The sequence below is a fragment of the Moschus berezovskii genome, chromosome 21 (genome assembly GCF_049115385.1).
Source record: "Moschus berezovskii isolate FMDL1 chromosome 21, NW_MosBer_1.0, whole genome shotgun sequence".
NCBI classification, from domain to species: Eukaryota; Metazoa; Chordata; class Mammalia; order Artiodactyla; family Moschidae; genus Moschus; species Moschus berezovskii.
This window is the reverse complement of record NC_142480.1, coordinates 72,931,255-72,950,680: the sequence shown is the minus strand read 5'-3', so window position 1 is coordinate 72,950,680 and position 19,426 is coordinate 72,931,255.

Below are 19,426 nucleotides of genomic sequence, written 5' to 3'. Positions count from 1 at the left end.
CGAGCCATTTAATGGGAATCGGGCCTCTTCTCAAGTTGAGTCCATAAAGTGTGTTCTACTCTCCAATGGGGACGGATGTTAGGGAACTTTCTGAGTGGCAAAAAGTGTGTCAAGTACCCTTTTTACCTTTCAAGCGGGAATGTGGGATTTCTCTTGAGATTCTACAGCGCAAATTTACCTCATCTCGCATTCGCATTGACGGGATAATTTTGTGTTGTTTCTGGATTTGCGTTGGGAAGAACGGGGTACTTCCTGAATTGCGACGGGGACTTCAAGAACTCGCTCCGGTTGCTTCAGGGAAGTTAAGTCCCCTTTTGTGTGGAAGGGGAATTTCCAGATGACTGTCCAGCCATTAAATGGAAATGTTGCCTCTTCTCGATTTGAGTCCATAAAGCGTGTTCTCCTCTCCAAAGGGGACGGATTTTAGGGAACATTCTGAGTGTCATAATGTGTGTGAAATACCCTAGTGCCTTTCAAGCGGGAATGTGGGATTTCCATTGAGATTCTGCTGCGCAAAATTACCTCATCTCACATTGAAGCGATAATTTTGTGGTGTTTCTCGAATTGCGGTGGGAAGCTGGAGGTACTTCTCGAGTTGCGACGGGGACCTCAGGAACTCGCTCGAGTTGCTTCAGGGAAGTCAAGTCCCCTTTTGTGTTGGAAAGGGAACTTCCAGATTACTCTCGAGCCGTTAAATGGGAACGTAGCCTCTTCTCCTTTTGAGTCCATTAAGTGTGTTCTCCTCTCCCCTAGGACGGATGTTAGGGACCATTCTGAGTCGCCTAAAGAGAGTCAAGTACACTTTTGCCTTTCGAGCGGAAATGTGCGATTTCTCTTGAGATTCTGCAGCACAAAATTTCTTCATCTCACATTGAGTACATAATTTTGTGGTGCTTCTCAAATTGCGGCGGGAAGCTGGGGGTTATACGCTATTTGCGACGGGGACCTCAGGAACTCACTGGAGTTACTTCAGGGAAGTCAGTTCCCCTTTTGTGCTGGAAGGGGAACTTCCGGATTACTCTCGAGCCATTTAATGGGAATAGGGCCTCTTCTCAAGTTGAGTCCATAAAGTGTGCTCTACTCTCCAATGGGGACGGATGTTAGAGAACTTTCTGAGTGGCATAAAGTGTGACAAACCCTTTTGCCTTACAAGCGGGAATGTGGGATTTCTCTTGAGATTCTGCAGGCGCAAGTTTACCTCATCTCGCATTGAGGGGATAATTTTGTGGTGTTACTCGAGTTGCGGCGGGAAGCAGGGGATACTTTTTGAGTTGCGACAGGGACCTCAGGTATTCGGTCGGGTTGCTTCAGGGATGTCAAGTCCCCTTTTGTGTTGGAATGGGAACTTCCGGATTACTCTCGACCCATTAAATGGGAATATTGCCTCTTTTCGATTTGAGCCCATAAAATGTGTTCTCTTCTCCAATGAGGACGGATGTTATGGACCATTCTGAGTCGCCTAACGGGACTCAAGTACCCTTTTACCTTTCAAGCGGGAATGTGGGTTTTCTCTTGAGATTCTTCACCGCAAAATTTCCTCATCTACCATTGACGGGATAATTTTGTGGAGTCTCTCGAATTACAGCAGGAAACAGGGGGAACACCTCGAGTTGCGACGGGGACCTCAGGAAGTCACTCGAGTTACTTCAGGGAAATCAGATCCCCTTTGTGCTGGAAGGGGAACTTCCGGATTACTCTTGGGCCCTTTAATGGGAATAGGGCCTCTTCTGGAGTTGAGACCATATAGTGTGTTCTCATCTCCAATGGGGACGGATGTTTGGGAGCTTTCTGAGTGGCTTAAAGTGTGTCAAATACCCTTTTGCCTTTCAAGCGGAATGTGGTATTTCTCTTGGAATTCTGCACAGCAAAATTACCTTATCTCGCATTGAGGGGATCATTTGATGGTGTTTCTCGAGGTGCGTCTGGAAGCAGGGGGTACTTCTCGAGTTGCGATGGGGACCTCAGGAACTCGCTTGGGTTGCTTGAGGGAAGTCAAGTCCCCTTTTCTGTTGGAAAGGGAACTTCCGGATTACTCTCCAGCCATTAAATGGGAATATTGCCTCTTCTCGATTTGAGTCCATGAAGTGTGTTCTCCCCCGCACTGAAGACGGATGTTAGGGACCATTCTGAGTCGCCTAAAGGGAGTCAAGTACCCTTTTGCCTTTCAATCGGGAATGTGGGATTTCTCTTGAGATTCTGCAGCACAATATTTCTTCATCTCGCATTAAGGGGATAATTTTGTGGTGTATCTCGAATTGCGACGGGACGCTGGATGTACGTCTAGAGTTGCGACGGGGACCTCAGGAACTCACTCGAGTTACTTCAGGGAAGTCAGGTCCCCTTTTGTGCTGGAAGGGGAACTTCCGGATTACTCCCGAGCCCTTTAATGGGAATAGGGCCTCTTTTCAAGTTGAGTCCATAAATTGTGTTCTCCTCTCCAATGGGGACAGATGTTAGGGAACTTTCTAAGTGGCATAAAGTGTTGCAAGTACCCTTTTGCCTTTCAAACGTGAATGTGGGATTTCTCTTGAGATTCTGCAGCACAAAATTACCTCATCTCGCATTGAGGGGATAATTTTGCGGTGTTTCTCGAGTTGCGGCCGGAAGCAGGGGTTGCTTCTCGAGTTGCGACGGGGAACTCAGGTACTCGATTGGGTTGCTTCAGGGAAGTCAAGTCCCCTTTTGTGCTGGAAGGGGAACTTCCGGTTGACTCTCGAGCCGTTAATTGGGAATATTGCCTCTTCTCGATTTGATTGCATAAATTGTCTTCTCCTCTAAACTGAGGACCGATGTTAGGGAACATTCTGATTCGCTTAATGTGGGTCTAGTACCGTTTTGCCTTTCAAACGGGAATGTGGGTTTTCTCTTGAGATTCTTCAGCGCAAAATTTCCTCATCTACCATTGACGGGATAATTTTGTGGAGTCTCTCGAATTACAGCGGGAAGCAGGGGGAACACCTCGAGTTGTGAAGGGGACCTCAGGAAGTCACTCGAGTTACTTCAGGGAAGTCAGGTCCCCTTTGTGCTAGAAGGGGAACTTCCGGATTACTCTCGGGCCCTTTAATGGGAATAGGACCTCTTCTGGAGTTGAGACCATATAGTGTGTTCTCCTCTCCAATGGGGACGGATGTTTGGGATCTTTCTGAGTGGCATAAAGTGTGTCAAATACCCTTTTGCCTTTCAAGCGGAATATGGGATTTCTCTTGAGATTCTGCACAGCAAAATTACCTTATCTCGCATTTGAGGAGATCATTTGGTGGAGTTTCTCGAGGTGCGTCGGGAAGAAGGGGGTACTTCTCGAGTTGCGATGGGGACCTCAGGAACTCGCTTGGGTTGCTTGAGGGAAGTCAAGTCCCATTTTGTGTTGGAAGGGGAACTTTGGATTACTCTCGAGCCGTTAAATGGGAATATTGCCTCTTCTCGTTTTGAGTCCATAAATTGTGTTCCCCTCTCCACTGAGGCAGGATGTTAGGAACCATTCTGAGTCGCCTAAAGGGAGTCAAGTACCCTTTTGCCTTTCAATCGGGAATGTGGGATTTCTCTTGAGATTCTGCAGCCCAAAATTTCCTCATCTCGCTTTGAAGGGATAATTTTGTGGTGTTTCTTGAATGGCGGTGGGAAGCTGGAGATACTTCTCGAGTTGCTACAGGGACCTCAGGAACTCACTCGAGTTACTTCAGGGAAGTCAGGTCCCTTTTTGTGCTGGAAGGGGAACTTCCGGATTGCTCTCGAGCCCTTTAATGGGAATATTGCCTCTTCTCCTTTTGAGTCCATAAAGTGTATTCTCCTCTCCCCTACGACCAATGTTAGGGACCATTCTGATTCGCCTAAAGAGAGTCAAGTACCCTTTTGCCTTTCGAGCGGAAATGTGGGATTTCTCTTGAGATTCTGCAGCACAAAATTTCTTCATCTCACATTGAGCATATTTTTTTGTGGTGTTTTTCAAATTGCGGCGGGAAGCTGGGGGTTCTACGCTAGTTGGGACGGGGACCCCAGGAACTCACTGGAGTTACTTCAGGGAAGTCAGTTCCCCTTTTGTACTGGAAGGGGAACTTCCGGATTATTCTCGAGCCCTTTAATGGGAATAGGGCCTCTTCTCAAGTTGAGTCCATAAAGTGTGCTCTACTCTCCAATGGGATGGATGTTAGGGAACTTTCTGAGTGGCAAAAAATGTGTCAAGTACCCTTTTTACCTTTCAAGCGGGAATGTGGAATTTCTCTTGAGATTCTACAGCGCAAATTTACCTCATCTCGCATTCGCATTGACGGGATAATTTTGTGTTGTTTCTGGAGTTGCGTTGGGAAGCAGGGGGTACTTTCTGAGTTGCGACGGGGACTTCAGGAACTCGCTCTGGTTGCTTCAGGGAAGTCAAGTCCCCTTTTGTGTGGAAGGCGAAATTCCAGATGACTCTCCAGCCATTAAATGGAAATGTTGCCTCTTCTTGATTTGAGTCCATAAAGTGTGTTCCCCTCTCCACTGAGGATGGAAGTGAGGGAACATTCTGAATCGCGTAAAAGGAGTCAAGTACCCTTTTGCCTTTCAAGCGGAAATGTGGGATTTCTCTTGAGATTCTGCAGCACAAAATTTCTTCATCTCACATTGAAGGGATAATTTTGTGGTGTTTCTAGCGTGGCGGCGGGAAGCTGGGTGTAATTCTCGAGTTGTGACGGGGACCTCAGGAACTCACTCGAGTTACTTCAGGGAAATCAGGTCAGCTTTTGTGCTGGAAGGGGAATTTCCGGATTACTCTTGAGCCCTTGAATGGGAATAGGGCCTGTTCTCGAGTTGAGTCTATAATGCGTGTTCTCCTCTCCAATGGGGACGGATTTTAGGGAACATTCTGAGTGTCATAACGTGTGTCAAATACCCTATTGCCTTTCAAGCGGAAATGTGGTATTTCCCTTGAGATTCTGCTGTGCAAAATTACCTCATCTCCCATTGAGGGGATAATTTTTTGGTGTTTCTCGAATTGCGGTGGGAAGCAGGTTGTTCTTCTCGAGTTGCGACCGGGACCTCAGGAACTCGCTCGAGTTGCTTCAGGGAAGTCAAGTCCCCTTTTGTGTCGGAAAGGGAACTTCCAGTTTACTCTAGAGCCGTTAAATGGGAATATAGCCTCTTCTCCTTTTGAGTCCATAAAGTGCGTTCTCCTCTCACCTAGGACGGATGCTAGGGACCATTCTGGGTCGCCTAAAGAGAGTCAAGTACCCTTTTGCCTTTCGAGCAGAAATGTAGGATTTCTCTTGAGATTCTGCAGCACAAAATTACCTCATCTCGCATTGAGGGGATAATTTTGCGGTGTTTTTCGAGTTGCGCCCGAAAGCAGGGTGTACTTCTCGAGTTGTGACGGGGAACTCAGGTACTCGATTGGGTCGCGTCAGGGAAGTCAAATCCCCTTTGTGTTGGAAAGGGAACTTCCGGATTACTCTCCAGCCGTTAAATGGGAATATTGCTTCTTCTCGATTTGAGTCCATGAAGTGTGTTCTCCTCTCCACTGAAGACAGATGTTAGAGACCATTCTCAGTCTCCTAAAGCGAGTCAAGTACCCATTTGCCTTTCGAGCGGAAATGTGGGATTTCTCTTGAGATTCTGCAGTGCAAAATTTGCTCATGTCGCATTGAGGGGATAATTTTGTGGTGTTTCTCAAATTGCGGTGGGAAGCTCGGGGTTATACGCTAGTTGCGACGGGGACCTCAAGAACTCACTGGAGTTACTTCATGGAAGTCAGTTCCCCTTTTGTGCTGGAAGGGGAACTTCCGGATTACTCTCGAGGCCTTTAATGGGAATAGGGCCTCTTCTCAAGTTGAGTCCATAAAGCGTGTTCTCCTCTCCAATGGGGACAGATGTTAGGGAACTTTCTGAGTGGCATAAAGTGTGTCAATACCCTTTTGCCTTCCAAGCGGGAATGTGGGATTTCTCTTGAGATTCTGCAGCGCAAATTTACCTCATCTCCCATTGAAGGGATAATTTTGTGGTGTTTCTCTACTTGTGGCGGGGACCTCAGTTATTCGGTCGGGTTGCTTCAGGGAAGTCAAGTCCCCTTTTGTGTTGGAATGTGAACTTCCGGATTACTCTCGAGCCGTTAAATGAGAATATTGCCTCTTTTCGATTTTAGTCCATAAAATGTGTTTTCCTCTCCAATGAGGACGGATGTTATGGACCATTCTCTGTCGCCTAAAGGGAGTCAAGTACCCTTTTGCCCTTCAAGAGGGAATGTGGTATTTCTCATGAGATTTTGCAGCGCAAAATTTCCACATCTCAATTGAGGGGATAATTTTGTGTTGTTTCTCGAGTTGCGGCGGAAAGCTGGGAGTACTTCTTGACTAGCGACGGGGACCTCAGGAACCCGTTCGGGTTGCTTCAGGGAAATCAGGTACCCTTTTGTGTTGCTAGGGAAACCTCCGGTTTACTCTCGGGCCGTTAAATGGGAATAGGGCCTCATCTCGATTTGAGTCCGTAAAGTGTGTTCTCCTGTCCAATGGGGACGGCTGTGTGAGGAAACTTTCTGAATCCCAAAAAGGTTGTCAAGGACCCTTTTGCCTTTCAAGAGGGAATGTGGTATTCCTCTTGAAATTCTGCAGCGCAAAATTTCCTCATCTCGAATTGAGAGGATAATTTTGTGGTGTTTCTCGAGTTTCGGCGGGAAGCTGGGGAAACTTTTCGAGTAGTTAAGAGGACCTCTGGAATTCACTCTGGTGCTTCAGGGAAGTTAGGTACCCTTTTGTGTTGGAAGAGGAATTTCGGGATTACTCTCGAGCCATTAAATGGTAATAGGGCCTCTTCTCGAGTTAAGTCCATAAAATATGTTCTCCTCTCCAATGGGGACGACTGTGTGAGGGAATTTTCTGAGACTCACCAGGCGGAGCAGACGCGAGAGATGCCGTCCCCTCCCGCACAGTCACAAGAGACGCCGGCCCGTCCCGCCCAAACGTGAGAAACCAAGGCCCCGCCCGTGCAGACACGAGAGACGCCGTCCCTGGCGCAACTGACCAGGCAAAGTTGCCCGGCCATCAGGAGTTACCCCACGCCTGAGGTCAGGGCAGGCGGCCAAGAGGAGGTACCCCACGTCCAATAGGCTGTGGCTGTGCCGGGGAGGGCCGAAAGGAGCTACACACGTTCAAGGTCAGGAGGGGCAGCCTTGAGGTCATACCCCTCATCCAAGGTAAGGTGCAGCATCTGAGCTTTCTTGGAGCAGTTGTGAAGAGATATCCCACACCCAAGATAAGAGAAACTCAAATAAGATCGTAGGTATTGCGAGGGGGTTTCAGAGGGCAGACACACTGAAATCATAATTACAGGAATCTAGTCGATCTGATCACATGGACCACAGCCGAATGTGGTCGACTGGAGAAGGGAATGGCAAACCACTACAGTATACTTTCCTTGAGAACCCCATAAAGAGTATCAAAGGGCAAAATGACAGGATACTGAATGAGGAATTCCCCAGGTTGGTAGGTGCCCAGTATGCTATTGGAGATCAGTGGAGAAATAACTCTAGAAGGAATGAAGGGATGGAGCAAAAGCAAAACAAGTACCCAGTTGTGGATGTGACTGGTGATAGAAGCAAGGTCCGGTGATGTAAAGAGCAAGATTGTTTAGGAACTTAGAATGTTAGGTCCATGAATCAAGGCAAATTGGAAGTGGTCAAACAGGAGATGGCAAGAGTGAACATAGACATTCTAGGAATCAGTGAATTAAAATGGACTGGAATGTGTGAATTTAACTCAGATGACCATTATATCTACTACTGTGGGCAGGAATCCCTTAGAAGAAATGGAGTAGCCATCATGGTCAACAAAAGAGTCCGAAATGCAGTACTTGGATGCAATCTTAAAAACGACAGAATGATTTCTGTTCGTTTCCAAGGCAACCCATTCAACATTTCAGTAATCCAGGCCTATGGCCCAACCAGTAACACTGAAGAAGCTGTAGTTGAACGGTTCTATGAAGATCTACAAGACCTTTTAGAACTAACACCCAAAAAAGATGTCCTTTTCATTATAAGGGAATGGAATGCAAAAGTAGGAAGTCTAGAAACACCTGGAGTAACAGACAAATTTAGCCTTGGAGCAGGGAATGAAGCAGGGCCAAGGCTAATAGAGTTTTGTCAAAAGAACGCACTGGTCATAGCAAACACCCTCTTCCAACAACACAAGAGAAGACTTTACATGTGGACTCGCTGGGGTTGCTTCAGGAAGTCAGGTTCCCTTTGGTGTTGGGAGGGGAACTTCCGGTTTACTCTCGAGCCGTTAAATGGGAATAGGGGCTCATCTTGAATTGAGTCCATAAAGTTTGTTCTCCTCTCCAATTGGGATGGCAGTGTCAGGGAACTTTCTGAAACGCATAAAGTTTGTCAAATACCATAGTGCCTTTGAAGCGAGAATGCGGGATTTCTCTTGTGATTCTACATCGTAAAATTTCCTCATCTCGCATTGAGCAGATAATTTAGTGGTGTTTCTCGATTTGCAGCAGGAATTTGGGTTACTTATCGAGTTTCCACGGAGACCTTAGGAACTGCTCGAGTTGCTTCAGGGAAGTCAGGTCCCCTTTTGTGTTGGAAGAGGAAATTTGGGATTACACTCGAGCCGTTAAATGGGAATAGGGTCTCTTCTCGAGTTGAGTCCATAATCTATGTTCTCATCTCCAATGGGGACTGCTGGGTGAGGGACATTTTGGGGTCGCATAAAGGTTGTCATGTACACTTTTTCCTTGCAAGCGGGAATTTGGGATTTCTCTTGAGATTCTGCAGCGCAATATTTCCTCATCTCCAATTGAGGGGATAATTTTGTGGTGTTTCTCGATTTGCGGCGGGAAGCTTGGGGTAAAACTCGAGTTGCGACGGAGACCTCAGGAACTCCCTCGGGTTGCTTCAGGGAATTCATTTCCCCTTTTGTGTTGGAAGGGGAACTTCCGGATTACTCTCGAGCCATTAAGTATGAATAGGGCCTCTTCTAGATTTGAGTAGAAAAAGTGTGTTTTCCTCTCCAATGGGGACAGCTGTATGAGGGAAATTTCTGAGTCGCATAAAGAGTGTCAAGTACCCTTCTGCCTTTCAAGCAGGAATGAGGGATTTCTCTTGAGATTCTGCAGCACAAATTTTCCTCATTTCGCATTGAGGGGATAAATCTGTGTTGCTTCTCGAGTTGCGGCCGGAATCTGGGGGTACTTTTCGAGTGGACTCGGGGTCCTCAAGAACTCACTCTGTTTGCTTCAGGGATGTCAAGTCCTCTTTTCTTTTGGAAGAGGAACTTCAGGATGACTCTTGAACCGTTAAAAGGGAATAGCGTGTATTCTCGAATTGAGTCCATAAATTGTGTTCTCCTCTCCAATGGGGACCGCAGTTTGAGGGAACTTTCTGAGTCGCATAGAGGGTGCCAAGTACCCTTTTGCCTTTCAAGCGGGAATGAGGGATTTCTCTTGAGATTCTGCAGTACAAAATTTCCTCATCTCGCATTGAGGGGATAAATCTGTGTTGTTTCTCGAGTTGCGGCCGGAAGCTGGGGGTATTTCTCGAGTGGCGTCGGGGTCCTCAGGAACTCGCTCGGTTTGCTTCAGGGAAGTAAAGTCCTCTTTTGTGTTGGAAGAGGAACTTCGGGATTACTCTCGAACCGTTAAAAGGGAATAGTGCGTATTCTCATGTTGATTCCATAAACTGTGTTCTCCTCTCCAATGGGGACCGCGGTTTGAGGGAACTTTCTGAGTCGCATAAAGGGTGTTAAGTACCCTTTTGCCTTTCAAGCGGGATGTGGGATTTCTCTTGACATTCTGCAGTGCAAAATTTCCTCATTTCGCAATGAGGGAAGAATTTTGTAGTGTTTCTCTAGTTGCGGCAGGAAGCTGGGGGTATTTCTCAGTTGGGCCAGGGACCTGAGGAACTCACTCGGATTTCTTCAAGGAAGTCAATTCGCCTTTTGTGAAGAAAGGGTAACTTCGGGATTACTCTTGAACCGTTAAATGGGAATAGGGCCTCTTCTCGGGTTGAGTCCTTATAGTGTGTTCTCCTCTACATTGGGGACTGCTGTATTAGGGAACTTTCGGAGTGGCATGAAGGGTGCCAAGTACTCTTTTGCCTTTCAAGCGGGAATGTGGGATTTCTCTTGAGATTCTGCAGCGCAAAACATCCTCATGTCGCATTGAGGGGCAATTTTGTGGTTTATATTGTGTTGTGGAGGGAAGCTGTGGGTACTTCTCGAGTTGTGATGAGGACCTCAGGAACTCGCTCGGGTTGTTTCAGGGAAGTCAGTTCCCCTTTTGTGTTGAAAGGGAAACTTCCAGATTACTCTGGAAGCGTTAAATGGTAATACGGCCTCTACTCGAGTTGAGTCCATAAAGTGTTTTCTCCTATCCAATGGGAACGGCTGTTAGGGAACTTTTTGAGTCGCATAAAGCGTGCCAAGTACTCTTTTGCCTTTCAAGCGGGAATGTGGCATTTCTCTTGAGATTCTGCAGCGCAAATTTCCTCATCTCGCATTGAGGGGATAATTTTGTTGTGTTTCTCGAGTCTCGGTGGAAGCTGGGGGTACTTTACGAGTTGCAAATGGGAATACAGGGACTTCCTCGGGATCCTTCAGGGAATTCAGGACCCTTTTTTGTGTTGGAAGGGGAACTTCGGGATTACTCTCGAGCCCTTAAATGGGAATAGGGTTTCTTCTTGAGTTGAGTCCATAAAGTTTGTTCTCCTCTCCAATGGGGACGGCTGTTTGAAGGAACATTCTGAGTCGCATATATTTTGTCAAATACACTTTTACCTTTCAAGCGTGAATGTGGCATTTCTATTGAGATTCCGCAGCACAAAATTTCCTCATCTCGCATTGAGGGGATAATTTTGTGGTGTTTCTCGAGTTGGGGCGGAAAGCTGCGGGTATTTCTCCAGTTGCGATGGGGACTTCAGAAACTCGCCCAGGTTGCTTCAGGGAAGTAAGTTGCCTTATTATGAAGGAAGGGGAACTTCCCGATTACTCACGAGTACTCTCGAGCCATTAAATGGGAATAGGACCTCTTCTCGACTTGAGTCCAAAAAGTGTGTTCTCTCCAATGGCGACGGTTGTGTGAGGGAATTTTCTGAGTCACATGAAGGGTGTCAAGTACCCTTTTGCCTTTCACAGGGAATGTGGGATTTCTCTTGAGCTTCTGCAGCGCAAAATTTCCTCATCTCGCATTGAGGGGGTAATTTTGTGGTGTTTCTCGAGTTGTGGCCGGAAACTGGGGGTACTTCTCGAGTTGCGACGAGGACCTCAGGAACTCTCTCGGGTTGCTTCAGGGAATTCAGGTCCCATTTTGTGTTGGAAGGGGAACTTCCGGATTACTCTCAAGCCGATAAATGGGAATAGGGCCTCTTCTCGAGTTGAGTCCATAAAGTGAATTCTTCTCTCCAAAGGGGCGGATGTTAGGGAACTTTCTGAGTCGCATAAACGGTGTCAAGTACCATTTTGCCTTTCAAGCCGGTTGTGGGATTTCTCTTGAATTTCTGCAGCACAAAATTTCCTCATCTCGCATTGGGGGATAATTTTGTGGTGTTTTCGAGTTGCGAGGCGGACCTCAGGAATTTTCTCAGGTTGCTTCAAGGAAATCACGTCCCCTTTTGTGATGTAAGGGGAACTTCGGGAATTCTCTAGAGCCATTAAATGTGAATAGGGCCTCTTCTCGTGTTGAGTCCAAAAGGTGTGTTCTCCTATCCAATGGGGACGGCTGTGTGAGGGAAATTTCTGAGTCGCATAAAGGGTGTAAAGTACCCTTTTGACTTTATACCGGGAATTTGAGATTTCTCTTGAGATTCTGCAGCGGAAAATTTCCTCATCTTGCATTGAGTGGATAATTTTGTGGTGTTTCTCGAGTTGCGTCTGGAAGCTGGGGGTACTTCTCGAGTTGCGACGGGGACCTCAGGAACTTGCCTGGGTTGCCTCAGGGAAGTCAGTTCCCCTTTTATGTTGGATCGGGAACTTCTGGATTACTGTCAAGATCTTAAATGGGAATAGGGCCTCTTCTCGATTTGAGTCCATAAGGTGTGTTCCTCTCTCCAATGGGGACGGCTTTTTGAGTGAACTTTTGAGTCGCATTAAGGGTGTCAAATACCATAGTGCCTTTGAAGCGAGAATGCGGGATTTCTCTTGAGATTCTACAGCGCAAAATTTCCTCATTTCGCAATGAGCAGATAATTTTGTGGTGTTTCTCGAGATGCAGCGGGAATTGGGGGTACTTCTCGAGGTGCGACGGGGACCTCAGGAGCTAGCTCGGGTTGCTTCAGGGAATTCAGGTCCCCTTTTGTGTTGGAAGGGGAACTTCGGGATTACTCTCAAAACTTTAAATTGGAATAGGGCTTCTTCTCGAGTTGAGTCCATAAAGTGTGTTCTCCTCTCCAATAGGGATTGCTGGGTGAGGGAAATTTTGGAGTCGCTTAAAGGTTTTCATGTACCCTTTTTCCTTTCAAGCGGGAATGTCGGCTTTCACTTGAGATTTTGCAGCGAAAATTTCCTCATCTCGCATTGAGTGGATAATTTTGTGTTGTTTCTCGTGTTGCGGCGGGAAGCTGGGAGTACTTCTCGAGTTAAGACTGGGACCTCAGGAATTCGTTCGGGTTACTTAGGTAAGTCAGTTCCCCTTTTGTGCCAGAAGGGGAACTTCCGGATTACTGTAGAGCCGTTCAATGAGAATGGGGACTCTTGAGTTGAGTCCAAAAAGTGTGTTTTCCTCTCCAATGGGGACAGCTGTGTGAGGGAAATTTCTGTGTCGTATAATTGTGTCAAGTATCCTTTTGCCTTTCAAGCAGGAATGTGGGTTTTCTTTTGAGATTCTGCAGCGCAAATTTACCTAATCTCGCATTGAGGGTATAGTTTTGTGGTGTTTCTCAAGTTGCGCCGGGAAGCTGGGGGTATTTCTCGAGTTGCAAAGGGGACCTCAGGAACTGGCTCGGGTTGCTTCAGGGAAGTCAGGTCCCCTTTTTTGTTGGAAGTGGAACTTCCGGATTACTCTCGAGCCCTTAAATGGAAATTGGCCTCTTCTCGAGATAATTCCTTAAAGTGTTTGCTCCTCCTAAATGTGGATGGCTGTTTGAGGGAATTTTCTGAGTTGAATAATGGGTTTAAAGTAACTGTTTGCCTTTCAAGCGATAATGTGGGATTATCATTGAGATTCTGTCTCACAAAATTTCCTCATCTCGCATTGAGGTGATATTTTGTGGTGTTTCTCCAGTTTCGACAGGAAGTTGTGGGTACTTCTCGAGTTGCGACGTGGAACTCAAGAGCTCGCTCAGGTTGTTTCAGGCTAGTCAGTTCCCCCTTCGTTTTGGAAGGGGAAATTCGGGTTTACTCTCGAGCGGTTAAATGGGAATAGGGCCTCTTCTCAAGTTGAGTCCATAAAGTTTGTGCTCCTCTCCAACGGGGACGGCTGTGTGAGGGAACTTTCTGAGTCGCATAAACAGTGTCAAGAACCCTTTTGCCTTTCGGCAGGATTGTGGGATTTCCCTTGAGATCTGCCACACAAAATTTCCTCATCTCGCATTGGGGGAATAATTTTGTGGTGTTTCTCGAGTTGCGGCGGGAAACTGGGGGTACTACTCGAGTTGCGACGGTGACCTCAGGAACTCGCCCGGGTTGCTTCAGGGAAATCAGGTTCCATTTTGTGTTGGAAGGGCAACATCGTGATTACTCTTGACCTGTTAAATGAGAATAGGGACTTTTCTCGAGTTGAGTCCATAAAGTGTGTTCTACTCTCCAATATGGACGCATGTTAGGGAACTTTCTGAATCGCATAAAGTATGTCAAGTACAATTTTGCCTTCAAGCGGGAATTTGGGATTTCTCTTGAGATTCTGCAGCGTAAAATTTCCTCATCTCCCATTGAAGGGATAATTTTGCTTTGTTTCTCCAGTTTCGGCAGCAACCTGGGGGTACTTCTCGAGTTGTGATGGGGACCTCAGGAACTCACTCGGGTTGCTTCAGGGAAGTCAGTTCCCCTTTTGTGAAGGAAGGGGAACTTGGGGATTACTCTCGTGCCATTCAATGGGGATAGGCCTCTTCTAGAGTTGAGTCCATCAAGTTCGTTCTCTTCTCCAATGGGGACGGCTGTTAATGAACTTTCTTTTTCACATAAAGCGTGTTAAGTAGACTTTTGCCTTTCAAGTATGAATGTCTGATTTCTCTTGAGATTCTGCTGCACAAAATTTCCTCATCTCGAATTGAGTGGATAATTTTGTGGTGTTTCTCAAATAGCGGTGGGAAGCTGGGTGTACTTCTTGAGTTGAGACCATAAAGTGTGTTCTCCTCTGTAAAGGGAAGGCTAGTTGAGGGACCTTTCTGAGTCGCATAAATGGTGTCAAGTACCCTTTCGCCTTTCAAGCGGGAATGTGGGATTTCTCTTGAGAATCTGCAGCGCAAAATGTCCTCATCTCGCATTAGGGGATAACTTCGTGGTGTTTCTCAAGTTGCAGCAGGAAGCTCTGGGTCCTTCCTGAGTTGCGACGGGGACTTCAGGAACTCGCTCGGGTTGCTTCAGGGAAGTCAGGTCCCATATTGTATTGGAAGGGGAACTTCCAGATTACTCTCGAGCCTGTAAATGGGAATAGGGCCTCTGCTCGTGTTGAGTCCAAAAAGTGTGGTTCTCTCCAATGTGGACTGCTGTGTGAGGGAACTTTCTGAGTCGCATAAAGGGTGTCAAGTAACCTTTTGCCTTTCAAGGGGGAAAGTTGGATTTCTCTTGAGATTCTACAGCGCAGAATTTCTTCATCTCGCACTGAGGGAATAATTTTGTGGTGTTTCTCGAGTTGCGGTGGGAAGGTGGGGGTACTTCTCGAGTTGCAACGGGGACTTCAGGAATTCACTTGGGTTGCTTCAAGGAAGTCAGGTCCCCTTTTGTTTTGGAAGGGGAACTTCCGGATTTCTCTCGAACCGTTAAATTGAAATAGGGCCTTGTCTCGAGTTGAGTCCATAAAGTGTGTTCTCCTCTCCAATGGGGATGGCTGTTTGTGGGAACATTCTGAGTCGCCTAAAGGGTGTCAAGTACCCTTTTTCCTTTCAAGCATGTATATGGGATTTTTCCTGAGATTCTGCAGCGCAAAATTACCTCATCTCGCATTGAGGGGATAATTTCGTGGTGTTTCTGGAGTTTCGGCTTGAAGCTGGGGGTACTTCTCGAGTTATGATGAGGACCTCAGGAACTCTCTTGGGTTGCTTCAAGGAAGTAAGTTCCTCTTTTGTGAAGGAAGGGGAACTTCGGGATTATTCTCGAGCCGTTAAATCGGAATAGGGCCTGTTCTCGAGTTGAGTCAAAAAGTGTATTCTCCTCCCCAAAGCCGACGGCTGTTTGAGGGAACTTTCTGAAGCGCTTAAAGCGTGTCAAGTACCGTTTTGCCTTTCAAGCGGGAATGTGGGATTTCTCTTGAGATTCTGCAGGGCAAAATTTCCTCATCTTGCATTGAGGGGATAATTTTGTGGTGTTTCTCGAGTGTAAGCGGGAAGCTGGGTCTACTGCCCGAATTGCGACGGGGACCTCAGGAACTCGCTCGGGTTTCTTCAGGGAAGTCAGTTCCCCTTTTGTGAAGTATGGGGAAATTCGGGATTACTGTCGAGCCATAAAATGTGAATACGGCCTCTTCTCCATTTGAGTCCATAAACTGTATTCCCCTCTCCAATGGGGACGGCTGTTTGAGGGAAATTTCTGAGTCACATAAATGGTGTCAAGTTCCCTTTTGCCTTTCAAGGGGAATTTGGGATTTCTCTTGTAATTCTGCAGCGCACATTTTCCTCTCCTCGCATTGAGGGGACAATTTTGTGGTGTTTCTCGAGTTACGGGGGGAAGCTGGGGTACTTCTCAAGTTGCGACGGGGACCTCAGGAACTCGCTCGGGTTGCTTCAGGGAAGTCAGGTCCCCTTTTGTGTTGGAAAGGGAAACTCGGGATTACTTTTGAGCCGTTAAATGGGAACAGGGCCTCTTTTCTGAATTGAGTCCATAAAGTGTGTTCTCCTCTCCAATGGGGACGGTTTGTGAGGGAACTTTCTAAATCTGAAAAAGGGTGTCAAGTACACTTTGCCTTTCAAGTGGGAATGTGGGATTTCTCTTGAGATTCTGCAGCACACAATTTCCTCATCTCGCATTGAGGAGATAATTTTGTGGTGTTTCTCGAGTTCAGGCGGGAAGCTTGGGGTTCTTCTCGAGTTGTGACTGGGGCCTCAGGAACTCGCTTGGGTTGCTTCAAGGAATTCAGGTCCCCTTTTATGTTGAAAGGGGAACTTCGGGATTACTCTCGAGCCGTTTACTGGGAATAGGGCCTTTTCTCGTGTTGAGTTCATAAAGTGTGTTCTCTTCTCCAATGTGGACTGCTGTGTGAGGGAAACTTCTGAGTCGGGTAAAGGGTGTCAAGTACACTTTTGCCTTTCACGCGGGAATGTGGAAATTCTCTTGAGGTACTGCAGTGCAGTATATCCTCATCTCGCATTGAGTGGATAATTCTGTGGTGTTTTTGGATTTGCACCGGGAAGCTTGGGGTATTTCTTGAGTTGGGACTGCGACATCAGGAACTCCTTCAAGTTGCTTCAGGGAAGACAGGTCCCCTTTTGTGTTGAAAGGGAAAGTACCGGATTAATCTCAAGCTGTTATATGGGAATAGGGCCTCTTCTCGAGTTGAGTCCATAAAGTGTGTTCTCCTCTCCAATGGGGACCGCTGTGTAAGGGAACTTTGTGAGTCGCATAAAGGGTATCAGTACCCTTTTGCCTTTCAAGCGGGAATGTGGGATTTCCCTTGAGTTACTGGAGTGCAGTATAGCCTTATCTCGCATTGAGGGGATAATTTTGTGCTGTTTCTCGAGTTGCGGCGGGAAGCTCGTATACTTCTCGATTTTCGACGGGGACCTCAGGAACTCACTCGGGTGCTTCAGGGTAGTCAGGTCCACTTTGGTGTTGGAAGGGGAATTTCGAGATTACTCTCGAGCTGTAAAATATGAATACGGCCTCTTTTAGACTTGAGTCCATAAACTGTGTTCCCTTCTCCAATGGGGACGGCTGTTTGAGGGAACTTTCTGAGTCACATAAATGGTGTCAAGTACCCTTTTTCATTTCAAGGGGAATTTGGGATCTCTCTTGTAATTCTGCAGCGCCCATTTTCCTCATCTCTCATTGAGGGGATAATTTTCTGGTTTTTCTCGAGATGCGGTGGGAAGCTGGTGGTTTTTGTTGAGTTACGACGGGGACCAGTGGAACTCGCTCGGGTTGCTTCAGGGAAGTCAGGTCCCCGTTAGTGTTGGATGCGGACTTTCGGAATTACCCTCAAAACTTTAAATAGGAATAAGGCCTCTTCTCGGGTTGAGTCCATAAAGTCTGTTCTCCTCTCCAATGGGGACTGCTGTGTGAGGGAACTTTCTAAGTCTGAAAAAGTGTGGCAAGTACCCTTTGCCGTTCAAGCGGGAATGTGGGATTTCTCTTGAGATACTGCAGCACACAATTTCCTCATCTCGCATTGAGGGGATAGTTTTGTGGTGTTTCTCGAGTTGCGGCGGGAAGCTGGGGTTAATTATCGAGTTGCAACTGAGACCTCAGAAACTCTCTGGTGTTGCTTCAGGTAGGTCAGGTGGGAAACTTCGGGATTACTCTCGAGCCAGTAAGTGGGAATTGAGCCTCTTCTAGGTTTGAGTCCGTACCATGTGTTCTCCTCTCCAATGGGGACAGCTGTGTGAGGGAAATTTCTCAGTCGCATAAAGGGTGTCAAGTCTCCTTTTGCCTTTCATGCGGGAATGTGGGATTTTTCTTGAGATTCTGCAGCACACAATTTCCTCATCTCGCACTGAGTGGATTTTTTTGTGGTGTTCCTCGAGTTGCGGCGGGAAGATTGGGGTCCTTCTCAAGTGGCAACAGGGACTTCAGGTACTCGCTCGTGTAGTCCCTGGGAATTCAGGTCTCCTTTCGCTTTTGTTGGGGAACATCGAGATTACTCTCGAGGCGTGGAATGCAAATAGGGCCTCATCTTAAGTTTAGTCCATAAATTATTTTCTCCTCTCAAATGGGGATAGCTATGTCAGGGGATGTCTTGAGTCGCATAAAGTGTGTCAACTACCCGTTCGCTTTTCAAGCGGGAATGTGGGTTTTCTCTTGAGACTCTGCAGGGGAAACTTTCCTCATCTCATCTTGCGTGCACAATCTTGTGTTTCTTCAGAAGTTGCTTCAGGAAGCTTGGGGTCCAACTAAGGGGCGACAGGGACCTCAGGAACTCGGTCGTGTAGTCCCTGGGAAATCAGGTCTCCTTTCGTTTGATAGGGGAACATCGTTATTACTCTCAAGGCAAGGAGTGGTAAGAGGGCCTCTGCTAAATTTGAGTCCATAAATTGTGTTCTCCACTCAAGTGTGGACAGGTATGTCAGGGAATGTTTTGTGTCGCATAAAGTGTGTCGAGTACCCGTTCGACTTTCAACCAGAAATGTTGGGATTCTCTTGAGACTATTCAGGGGAAATTTTCCTCATCTCACCTTGAGTGCAGAATCTTGTGGTTGTTGTCGAGTTGCGGCCGGATGCTTGGTGTCCTCCTTGAGTTGCGACAGAGACCTCAGGAACTCACTCATGTAGTCCCTGGGAAGTCAGGTTTCCTTTCGTTTTGATAGGGGAACTTCGGAATTACTCTTGAGAGGTGGAATGGGAATAGTGCCTCATCTAAGGTGAGTGCATAAATTGTGTTCTCCTCTCAAGTGGAGACAGCTATGTCAGGGAATGTCTTGAGTCGCATAAAGGGTGTCAAGCACCCGTTCGGGTTTCAAAGCTGGAATGTGGGATTTCTCTTGGGACTCTGCAGTGGAAATTTTCCTCATCTCACCTTAAGTGAAGAATCTTGTGGTTTTTCTCGAGTTGCGGCAGGAAGTTTGGGGTCCTTCTCGAGTTGCACCAGGGACCTCAGGACATCGCTCGTGTAGTTCCTGGGAAGTCAGATCTCCTCTTGTTTAAGTGGGGAAACACAGGGAATACTCTTGAGGCGTGGAATGAGCATATTGCCTCATCTAAATTTGAGTCCATAAATTGTGTTCTCCTCTCATGTGGGGACAGATATGTCAGTTTATGTCTTGAGTAGCATAAAGGGTCTCAAGTACACTTCACGTTTGAAGGGGAAATGAGGGATTTCTCTTGAGACTCTGCAGGGGGAATTTTCCTCATCACACCTTGAGTACAGAATCTTGTGGTTTTTCTCGAGTTGCGGCGGGAAGCTTGGGGTCCTATTCGAGGGGCAACAGGGACCTCAGGAACTCGCTTGTGTAATCCCTGGGAAGTCAGATCTCCTTTCCTTTTGGTTGGGGAATATCGGGATTACTCTCGAGACGTGGAATGGGTATAGGGCCTCATCTAAAGTTGATTCCATAAATTGTGTTCTCCTCTCAAGTGGGGACTGCTATGTCAAGGAATGTCTTGAGTCGCATAAAGGGTGTCAAGTACTCGTTCGCGTTTCAAGCGGGATTGTGGAA